We start from the raw sequence: 10,971 nt of genomic DNA on the forward strand, positions 1-10,971 counted from the left end.
CTATCTCTGGGCCCTGCTGTGTAGCCTTTACTTGGAGCCCAGCGGAGGGAGCTGTTCTGCCAGCTCAGCTGGGAGTTGGTTAGTCCTGTCTGCTGGGGCCAAGCCAGGCCAGAGCTCTGGGTGCTGTGACCCAGAAGGCCTCAGGTATGTGGTTTTAGTAGGCTGGGTACTGAGGCTGATGGTATTCTGTTGCCATCATCTCCTGGGGGCTGGGGCCCTGGTGTGGGGACCCCCTGTTCTGCTCACAGCAGAGTAAAGAATGCTTTCTCCCATGACAGTGTGGGACCCGCCCCCCCCCCCCCATGGTTTTCAAACCTGGGGAAAGTCTCTAAAACATTGCATAGCTGGCTGATTTTCAAGCAGAGGTAGGCAGAGGTTTGTGTGAAACAGTGAGTGGAGCTGTCTTTGTGCCAACAGGAGGGTCATCCTGGAGGTCAGATGATGGAGGACAGAGGTAGGGCCAAGACACAACTTCAAGTTCCAGGCCAAGTTCCAGAGGCCGGGAGGTGAACAGCTCCAGCCGGGCCATCAGAGTGGGTGTGGCCTCTTCAAGCCTCCCCAACTTGGAATTCTGCTTCTAGCTCAAGCTTCCCCGGCTCCTCCACACCAGAGAGGTCCCCAGGAATCCAGGAAGGAGAGGCAGGTTGAGAAAGAAGGGATGAGTGGCACCAGGGCCCTGCCCCCACTGACTCACCGGAAGGGAATGGAAACAGGGCGTGGGCTGAAGCTGCCAGGGCCCAGTCTCGCCCTCTTAGGGCCTCACCTGGCTCAGAGGTGAGTCCCATCTGCCAAACCCTGGGAAGGCTCTCTCTTTGGGGGTAAAAGTCCCTGCTGCCTCCACCCAGGGAGGGTGGAGGGGAGCTGGGAGAGCAGGAAGAAATTGGGTTAGCGATCAGGCAGGACTCTCTGGCCCAAGCCTGGGGTGCTGGGAGGCATCTCTCAAAGGAAGTTGCGAAATCTTCCTTGGGACTAATTTGGGTTTTGGTTTGGGGCCAACCAGCCTATCTTTATGGCTCTGAGAATGTTTTCAAGTAGTAGACATTCCTTCCAAGACATTGCTCAGCGAACACGAAACTCCTCGGCCCCTCACCCCTCCCCCTTCCCTGGGGCAGCCGGCTCAGCCACACTGACAAGGTTTCGAATTTGAAAAGGAAGTGATTGGCAGCAAAGAAGACAAAGGGCTGATTTCCTTCATATACAAATAATGGGGACATCTGTGGAGTGCTGGGTACAGGAGGGCAGCCGTTCTGAACACTTTGTGTGCAAATAACCCCTTTCCCAGAGGATGACGCTGAGGCATGCTGAGGCTAAGCGGCCCGGCCATCCAGCAGAACGAGAACTTGACCCAGGCAGGACAAGGACAGAGAGAGAAAGAGCAAAGGATCCAAACGGAGGATGCACAGAAGGGAAAAACACAAAAACAAACTATATTCACAATCAAAGAAATCAACGCTATCCATTGGGGATGTCTTCAATTGGTAAACGTTGTAATGATTTATAATACTTCCGAGCTTGCCAGAATAGTGTTGAGCAGGTGCCCCGCTGCTGGTGGGCGTGTCCATTTGTACAACCTTTCGGGAATGCTGGATGGCTGCTTGGCAGGACCTACCAAATGCCTTTAAAGGCCAGCAGTTCCCCCTCCCGTGAATCTTCCTGAAGAGACTGATCAGAGGCACAGCAGACAGGAACATAGAAAGCTGTCCAGGGGCGCCTGGCTGGCTCAGTCACAAGAGCGTGCATCTCTTGATTTTAGGGTCCTGAGTTTGAGCCCCATGTGGGGTGTAGAGGTTACTTAAATAAATTAAAACTTAAAACAATTCAGGGCACTATTCACACTGGTGAAAAGGCAGAAAAAATATGCAAACTCCAACAAAGGAGAATAACTAAAGAGATTATGGACAGATTTGCTAAGGAGTGATTTTTTTTTTAATTTTATTTATTTGAGAGAGAGAGAGAGAGGGAGAGAGATCACAAGTAGGCAGAGAGGCAGGCAGAGAGAGAGAGGGGAGGAAGCAGGCTCCCTGCAGAGCAGAGAGCCTGATGCAGGGCTGGATCCCAGGATCCCGGGATCATGATCTGAGCCGAAGGCAGAGGCTTTAACCCACTGAGCCACCCAGGTGCCCCCAAGGAGTGATTTTTTTAAACCTGTTGTAATGACACACAAAAACGGCAGGATATAAGACTATTTTTTTTAAAGATTAAAAAAAAAGATTTTATTTATTTATTTGACAGACATTGATCACAAGCAGGCAGAGAGGCAGGCAGAGGGGTGCGGGGAAGCAGGCTCCCCGCTGAGCAGAGAGCCCGATGTGGGGCTCGACCCAGGACCCTGAGATCATGACCTGAGCCGAAGGCAGAGGCTTAACCCACTGAGCCACCCAGGTGCCCTTTTTTAAAAAATATTTTATTCATTTATTTGACAGAGAGAGACACAGTGAAAGAGAGAACACAAGCAGAGGGAGTGAGATAAGGAGAAGCAGGCTCCCCACTGAGCAAGGAGCCTGATGCAGGGATCAAATCCAGGACCCCAAGATCATGACCTGAGCTGAAGGCAGACACTTAATGACTGAGCCACCCAGGCACCCTTATAAACTGTATTTTGAAAGAAGGTGACATGCTTGCCAGTGAGCTCGTTGAGGAGTCTTGAACTACAGCTGACCCTCGAACAAAATGGATTTAAACTGTGCAGGTCCACTTATTTTCAGATTTTTAAGATTTTATTTATTTATTTGACAGATAGAGATCACAAGTAGACAGAGAGGCAGACAGAAAGAGAGAGGAGGAAGCAGGCTCCTTGCTGAGCAGAGAGCCCGATGCCGGGCTCAATCCCAGGACCCTGGGATCATGATCTGAGCGGAGGGCAGAGGCTTTAACCCACTGAGCCAGCCAGTGGCTCAGGCGCCCCTATTTTCAGATTTTTTTAAAAATATATTTTATTTATTTATTTGACAGAGAGAAATCACAAGTAGACAGAGAGGCAGGCAGAGAGAGAAGGGGAAGCAGGCTCCCCGCTGAGAAGAGAGCCTGATGTGGGGCTCGATCCCAGGACCCTGAGATCATGACCTGAGCTGAAGGCAGAAGCTTAACCCACTGGAGCCACCCAGGTGCCCCTATTTTCAGATTTTTAAAAAATAAATCCAGCACAGCACTGTAAATGTATTTTCTCCTGCAGGGTTTCAGGAGACCACACTGTTGTCTTCAGCTGAATGTGAAATGCATCCCAAACTCAGAGAAATGGCTGTATAAACAGAGACCGGGGGAGAGATAGAGCCGAGAGCACAGGAACCAAGGGAGACGAGACGGGAGCTGCAGTGTCTAGAAGGTAGGGTGCGTGGGAGTTCTCTGCATAATTCTCACAGCCGCTCTGGGTGTTTGCAAGGGGCCATCATAGAATGTTGGGGAGAGTGGCAAGTTATTTCATCTTTCTGTTGTCTGTGTCTGTGTCTTTAAAACCAAGAACCAAGACAAAGAACACAAGTTACTTTGTTTTTTATGTTTATATTCAATGCTCAGGAATTCCCAGTGCTAAGAGGTGGCGGCCCAGGGGACCTGCCCCTAAGCAAGGGACGAACAGGCTGTCCTTGCGGGAGGGTGCAGAGCTCTGGCAAGCTTAGGGCTGGCTTCCGCAGGCAGAAACACTGAGGGTTCCTCAGGAGGAGCCCCTTACGGGAGGAACGGCTCCTGCCTTTGTCCCTCAGTCCCTTTTCCAGATGCCCATGTCACTTCTTAGCGAGCTGACACTCAACTTGCAAGGCACCCCTTTGGGGTCCTTAGTGCTCCCCATTCCTTCTTCTACTTCCTGCCCTGCACTCCCAGAAGAGAGTCTGGTCAGGGATGGTGGGACTTGTGGAGAAGAAAAGAGCAGAAAGGGAGAGGAGGATTGTGTGGACATATCTGTGCAGCAGAGGAGGGAGATGCAGCTCCTGGCCAGAGCTCTGGGCCTCTCAGCTGCCTGGTTCCTGAGACAGGGGTCAGGCCCCTCCCTCTTCCTGTCTTACAGCAAGGCAGTACCAGTACGGAGTCCAACAGGTGAATACAAATCCCAGTCTCACCGCTCCCTTGTGAGCCTGGACAAGCATTTTCTCCTTTCTGAGCTTTTATGGACTCATCTGGAAAATGGGGCTGTCCTGAGCCATGAAGGAGAAAACCCACAACAGAGGTGTGCCGTGGCTTCTGCAGAGGGCTCCATAGTCAATCACTGCCCTTCACTCATCCGAAGTCTCCTATGTGGCCGCTATGCTTCTAGACAGAGAAACAGCAGGGAACAACAAACACTCTTTTGCAGTTTACAATCCGGTGATTTTTATTATCAGTTCATGTGGTCAAAAGCCCTTGACTTACTCGAGGTTCTGTGGTTGAATATAAGACCCTGGATGTAGAAAAGCAGTGTAATCAGTGGAAAGGGCAAGGAGTGTCTGTTCAGATCCTGTCAGGTGCCGGAGCCTGGGTACCTTCTCGCAGGGACGCTCAGGGGAAAAGGATCCCAGATTCCTTCTAGGAGCCACACAACAGGGCCTCCAGGAGAATGAGAGGGTCAAGTGCAGGACAACGCTATCCTCTTGTCCCTTTGGGAGCTAGTGTCCCTTTAGGGCCCCTGCCAAAACACAATGACATATTTCTGGATTTCTCTGCCTCTCCCTAGGGCCCTCCACTTCCTCTGAGGTGGCCTTGGTTCTTCCAGCCTGGCAGACAGAAGGGCAGAGAGTGCTCCTTCATCCAATGGGGAGGGTTCCTCAGGCAGAACTCTCAGGCCAGTGTCTAGAGGTTGCTGGTGGCCTCTGGCTGCTCTGTCTATGGACCCCACCCATGGCCTGGGCATACGCTATGTGAAATTTTGCACAAGAAAGATCTTTAACCACAGTGTGTTAAGACCACTGTCTCCAGGTCCTGTCTTCCCTTTGACTCTTGCCCTGGCACAGGGTGGTGTTAAAGTGGCCCCAGGCATTAGAGAACTACGGACACCACAGGGAGACAAGCTGGAGCTAGGGTTTCTTTGGGCCGAGTGAGTTATACTGACACAGTTCACAGGTGCTTCCTTGTATAGGTAAGTTGTTTCTAGCCATCTCAGTGTGGGTGGGATCGGTTTCCAGGAATCCTCCTTCCTCCCAGGGCAGACTCACCTGCCAGGTGTCAGTACAAGGAGGTTAAGGACCAAGGATGGAATCCTGTGGTTCCAGGTGGCACGTGGGTTAGGGATGAAAAGCAGGCTTGAAATGTAAGAAGTATCACTCGTAAAGTATGCAAAATGTACCCACAGTCTGTCTGCTCTGTCCCACACCCTGCCCGTGGTACCTGGGAAACCGGAAGGCCAGAGCTCGCTGCAGTGGGGCTGGGGGCACCTTTCCCAGTGGGGGGCTCCCTTCCCACCTCTGCCAACGTGGCTGATCCCAGAGGCTCTGCCTACCTTGAATGTCCCATTTCTCATCCTCGGATGAGATGTATGTGTTGTTGTTGTTTTTAAAGATTTTTTTATTTATTTGCCAGAGAGGGATCCCAGGTAGGCAGAGAGGCAGGCAGAGACAGAGAGGAAGAAGCAGGCTTCCCGCCGAGCAGAGAGCCCCGTGTAGGTCTTGATCCCAGGACTCTGGGATCATGACCTGAGCAGAAGGCAGAGGCTTAACAGCCCAAGCCACCCAGGTGCCCCGGGATGTGTGTTTTTGAAGGAAAGACTGCAAAGTAGAGAATGCTTTGGAAAAGTGTGTAATCTTTCCCTATTTGCCTGTTTTGAAAAAGCAGATTTCTCTTGCACGTGGAACTTTCACACTCACCACACCCCGCTGATTTCGATTTAATAGGGGGTATGAGTTTGGCAGTGGAGATGGACTTCAAAACAAAGACTTCGAAGCCACTTGCACTTCCCACACAGGACCTGGGACAAGTTGCTGAGCTCTGGGAGCCTCAGTTCCCCCAGCCTGTAAAACGGGAATAATCATGATACCTATGTCATAAGGCTTATTGTGGGGACTGGACGGGGTAATGCGTGCACAGTACTCAAATCCAGGCCTGATACATAGACACTGTTCAATACCATTAGCTGATTTTTGCTAATATTATTTTTTAGTAATTTTTTTATATTATTCCCAACACCACTGTAAGGAGAGAGCTAGCACATTATAAGCCCTCTGCACGTGAGGTAAGACAGGGAAAAAATAAGGCCATGTGAAGAGAGGAGTGTCTTAATCACAGTTCCCAGAATCAGGTCCTGATTTAGGTGACAACGCTGTACGCAGGAGGCAGATCCCGGGAGACTGGTAAAGGAAGGGGGGAGTGCAGACAGAGGAGGCAAAAAAACCAGGTAAGGCTGCGAGGCTGGGGAGAGATCTCCCCAGGGCAGCTCCCCATGACCCCTCAGGGGACTGAGCCATGCATTCCAACGTATCCTGGACCTGAGCTAAGATGTTAGGCTTTCAGGCTCCCCAATGTGTTAGTCACCAACGAAGGGCCATCCCAGGTTAGGGACACTTCCAGCTCTCCTCAAGAAGGACAAATAGCTCCAGTCCTTTGAAACAGGCCCCTCTGAAGAATATCAGGCATGGACAGTTAGAAGCCAAAGCACACTCAGTCCAGGGCAGAGGTACATGGAAATAGCACCTATTTTGAGATGGGACCGGGGCATAGCACAGAAACAGGAGCTGCTCCAGAACAGAAGTGTAGATCTGGAATTCAGAGATAGTGAACAGGCTTCAAAAGAGATGCGCGTGTTCATTCACAATACTCCGTCCTTGAATCCTGTTCTTCTCACTGAATAGCTTTGTCCGGGAGTTCAACCCAGAGTGTAGACCACTGCCCTGTTCTCTTTTTAACAGCCGCAGTGTTCATGGAGTGGATATATTATCATGGAGCTCACTGTCTTCTATTGACGGGTATGTAAGTTGTTTCCAATCTCCTGCTATTACCAAAACAAAACAAAACAAAAAATACTACGGTATAATATCCTTGTGGTAGTATCATCTGTACATATGCAAATGTTCTTGCAGGATAAGTTCCTAGGAGGGCGTTTTCAGGGCAAAAGGCACGTGCACTTTAAAATTTTTGATAGTAGCTGTACCAGTTTACACTCCCACCAGTAATGTGTGAGAGGACTTGTCTCCCACACCCACGCCAACACAGTATTATTGAAGCTTTGGGTCATTGCCAATCTGATACACGAAAAATGGCATTGGGCCGTAGTTTCAATTTGCACTTCTATTTTGAATAAGACTAAACATCTTTTCATAAGTTGAAGAGTCATTCGTGTCTCCTGTTCCATGGACTGTCCGTTCATATTCTTGTTCATTTCCCTATTGCAGTTTTATTTGTCTTATTGACTTACTGGAACTCTTTACATATTCAGGAAATTTGAGTCTTGAGAAACATGACTCAAAGGTGGAAGCAGAAGTATATTCATCCCAAAGGCTGCCCATGAATTCTGTTACCTAAATCTCATGGCCTTTCCAAAGCTCTTTCCAATGTCTGGTTCTACACTTACTTCTGTGTGTTAGTTCATATTCTCTCAACACATTCTTTGCTTGTTTTGCTTCAGCTTAACTTACCAGAGTGGATTTCAGTGGTTTAAGGAAAACTGATGTATATTCCCTCCCATACCAGATCAGGGTTCCAGGGAGAAGAGTGTGAGTTGTGATCTCCTTCCTCTACCCAGGACTGTCTGCCTTCTATGCAGCATGTCTCACTACCAGGTCCAAGGTTACGAGGGACCCCAGCAAGCATTTTCAGGCTCCTCTACCCTGTCCTTACGTCTAGGTCACGGTCCCGATCTTTTCATTTGGAAGATGATAGAACTAATTGATCTAAAGAGAGCTATCCCGAGCTTTTCCAGTCCTGGGAATACGAACAGATCTCCCTTGACAATTATGTCTCGGGACTGTCACCTTCGTGGACAGAGACATGGCTCAGAGCAGACGGTCACCAGGTTGTGCTCTGAGTTAGGGGCACCCACCGGCCCGGACATTCATTCTGGATTGTTGTTGAGTGTTTGTTCATTCTGTCGGCAAACATTCCTGAATGGCTGGGTACCGTGGCACGCAGACAGGGCCGTTCAACCAGGGGACACCGAACCCCATCTGAAGTACGGGGGACAGAGAGGCCATAGGGAGAGCGTCCCAGTGTAAGGGGGTGTTGGTCAGGAGACTGTTCCCTGAGCCAGACGGGGGAAGAACCGAAACCACAGGGAAAAGTGGATGCGAGGTAGTGGGAATGGCATGCAAAAGGCCTTGAAGCAGGAGGAGGCCGCCAAGGAGCAGGAAACTGCTGGAAGGCAGCCTGGCTGGAAGCAAGAGCAGGAGGGGAGTCAGGCTGTGAGGCTGAACTCGGGTGGGATCCAAGTCTCCTGAGGCTTGGGTCATGTCTGGCTGCGTGGACCATGGAGACGAGATTTCATTCTGAGAATTACCTGGGATACCTGGGTGTCCATTCAGGTTTTACCTGCTTGAGGTTGTCATCATGAGGGATGACGGGAAGAGGGGGGACTTGTAGGAAATTCCACTCCTCAGATGGCTTCAGAAAGGCTCTTAAAAAATATTGTAGCAGTTGGGGGCGCCTGGGTGGCTCAGTGGGTTAAGCCGATGCCTTCGGCTCAGGTCATGATCTCAGGGTCCTGGGATCGAGCCCCGCATCGGGCTCTCTGCTCAGCAGGGAGCCTGCTTCCTCCTCTCTCTCTCTGCCTGCCTCTCTGCCTACTTGTGATCTCTGTCTGTCAAATAAATAAATAAAATCTTTAAAAAAAAAATTGTAGCAGAAGCTGTCATCGAACCCCATCCCAGGCTGTACCCAGGAAGTGTGTTCTCAGTGACACGCTGCACCCCCGGGGAGCCTCAGAATGGAGCTTATCATCCCCAGCCCCGGAGCAGCCAACGCCGGGGGGAATCAGTGGCTCAGCACCCAGCTGGCTGGCCATGGGACTGGGCTCACTCTGGGGAGTTCTGCAGGGCAGGGAGCCCCAGGTGCCCACAGGGGAGGCCTGTCCACCAAGGTGCCCATCTGGGCTTTCCTCCCCACCACCCCCCATCTCACCTCACCACGCATCTATGGGGGTTTTCTGGATCACCCCCACACAGGCCACCTGCACTCAGAATCTTGTCTTGGGGTGGGGGACCTAAGGCAGAGCTCTTGCAAGAGATCTAATGCTGTCCTGTTCCCACACCCCACGGGGTGTGACTTGGGATTCCCACCCTATAAATTCCACAAGTGGCTGGGGACCCATCCTTACCACTGAACTCATTGCTGAGTGCAAGCAGAGCGCCTACAAGTGGGAGGCTCATGCAGAGAAGGCCAGGGAGCCAGAGGGACTGAGGCCAGGGAGAGACTGGGCCAGCTCTCCTGGGCCCAGAGTCCAAAACCTTTTACCAGGTAACTGGGCCAAAGGTGTCAACATGGGTCGCTTTGCAGGGCTCCATGCTGTCCACAGCAATCCTGCCAAACTGGCTGGGGAACCTGTCTGGCTGGGTGCAAGGCCCCTGGGACCCTGGTCCACCCTTTCGGGGCAGGTGGCTCAGACAGGGCCATGGAGGCATTCTAGGTTCCAGGCCCCTCCCTGGACAGGGCCCACTCCAGATCTGCCCTAGTGCCACACCCTGGTTCAGTCGTTAGCTCTTCTAAAAACCAGGAAGGGACTCCAGAATCTGATTTTCCTCCTTGAACACTTCCAGCGTTCCGTGTCCAGCCAGGCCAGAGCTGATGATACAGAGACAGGCAATGTGGCTCTCCTGCCTAATTGGATGGGACTTTTGGCTTAGTCTGGGGGCCAGGCGTGAAGCCCATGTTCCCATCTTCAAAGCCTTGAGGTCTGGGCAGGGAACAAGCAGCGGGAAGCTCTGAGGGCCAAGGGCAGAGAGGCAGGTTGAGGGGGTAGATGGGGAAGGTGGCTCAGAGAGGGTGGCCTGCCAATACTAGTTCCAGCAGGGGACAGCAAGTGCAAAGGTCCCGAGGCAGGAAAGAGCAGACACTTTGAAACTCCAAAAGGGAGGCTGGCAGGGAAGAAAAACAGAGCAGGAGAAGGAAGCAGGGCCACATTGTAGGGCCAAGAAGCCACGGGTGACAAGTGACTTCTGGGTGTGTGGCCAGAACTAAATTTCTGTTTCTAATAGACTCCTATGCAGGCAGGACTTGGGAGCCGAACAAGATGAAGGTAGCCTGGTAGCCGGGCTGTACCCCTTTTCACCCGCCATTGCTGCCCTATTTACACTTGAGGAAAGGGGTCTCAAAGAGGGGAAGGAGATGGCCCGAGGCTCCCCAAACAGCTGACCGCACAGTGTGCTTCTCACCATCCCACACACCTCAAGTGGCTGCTGTGGGACCCTTCCTGTCAATGAGAATGTTTGGTCCCTCTGAGAAGGAAGATTGGAAGAGAAGGTAGGAGGAAAATGGAAGGAAGAAGAAGGATTTATCCCCACTTGCCTGGTGGTCCCGGTTCAGGGGCACAAGGCCTGTGGCTTTGTCTCACTCCCCTGTGTTCTCACGGGTTTGGGTTTGTTTAACATACTCATCTCCCTGGTCAGGAAGCAAGGACCCTGAACCGTGCACCAGAATTAAGAGGCAAGTGAAGGAATAAAGTCAGATTTCACCTTCCTCCGCTTATCGGCTCCGTCCGGCCCCATCTCCACCCACGAGGCCCAGTGTGATCTGACCTTGGATCTGACACCCACTGCACTGACCTCACCTCCTCCTGCTTAACCCCTCTGGTCTTCAGGTTCCTAAACTGGAAGGAGAAGTTCCTCCGAGATCCCTTCAGCAAGAAAGGGTAAGCCCAGCCTGCTGGCTCCTCGCCCAGAGCTCAGTCAACTCCAGCTGGTGCTTCCCACCGAAACCCCATCACCAGCAGCCTCCGATGCTAAGACTGGGGCCTCCGAGGGGCCATGCTCCCTGACAGGGGCCCCAAGTGCTGTGGTTCTCACTCTTCTCTAGGGAGAAGGTTGAGAAACAAAGGTCCCTTGTGCTAAAAAAAATCTCTCGTGTCCTCAAGCAAGCCCCTGTCCC

At 51.7% G+C, this 10,971-nt stretch overlaps 1 long non-coding RNA gene across 2 annotated transcripts; it reads left to right on the forward strand.

Annotated features, from left to right (window-relative positions):
• The first annotated feature begins 633 nt into the window (after nt 1-633).
• On the forward strand, nt 634-10,735 carry LOC116578490. Of its 2 annotated transcripts, XR_004280906.1 has the most exons (4): nt 634-774; nt 3,173-3,322; nt 6,807-6,863; nt 10,685-10,735. It is a non-coding gene; the product is annotated as an uncharacterized LOC116578490 (long non-coding RNA). The 2 variants fall into 2 exon arrangements; XR_004280907.1 differs by lacking the exon at nt 10,685-10,735 and having other exon boundaries at nt 6,807-6,916.
• The last annotated feature ends 236 nt before the right edge of the window (nt 10,736-10,971 follow it).

This window comes from Mustela erminea, chromosome 18 (assembly GCF_009829155.1).
Source record: "Mustela erminea isolate mMusErm1 chromosome 18, mMusErm1.Pri, whole genome shotgun sequence".
Taxonomy (NCBI): domain Eukaryota; kingdom Metazoa; phylum Chordata; class Mammalia; order Carnivora; family Mustelidae; genus Mustela; species Mustela erminea.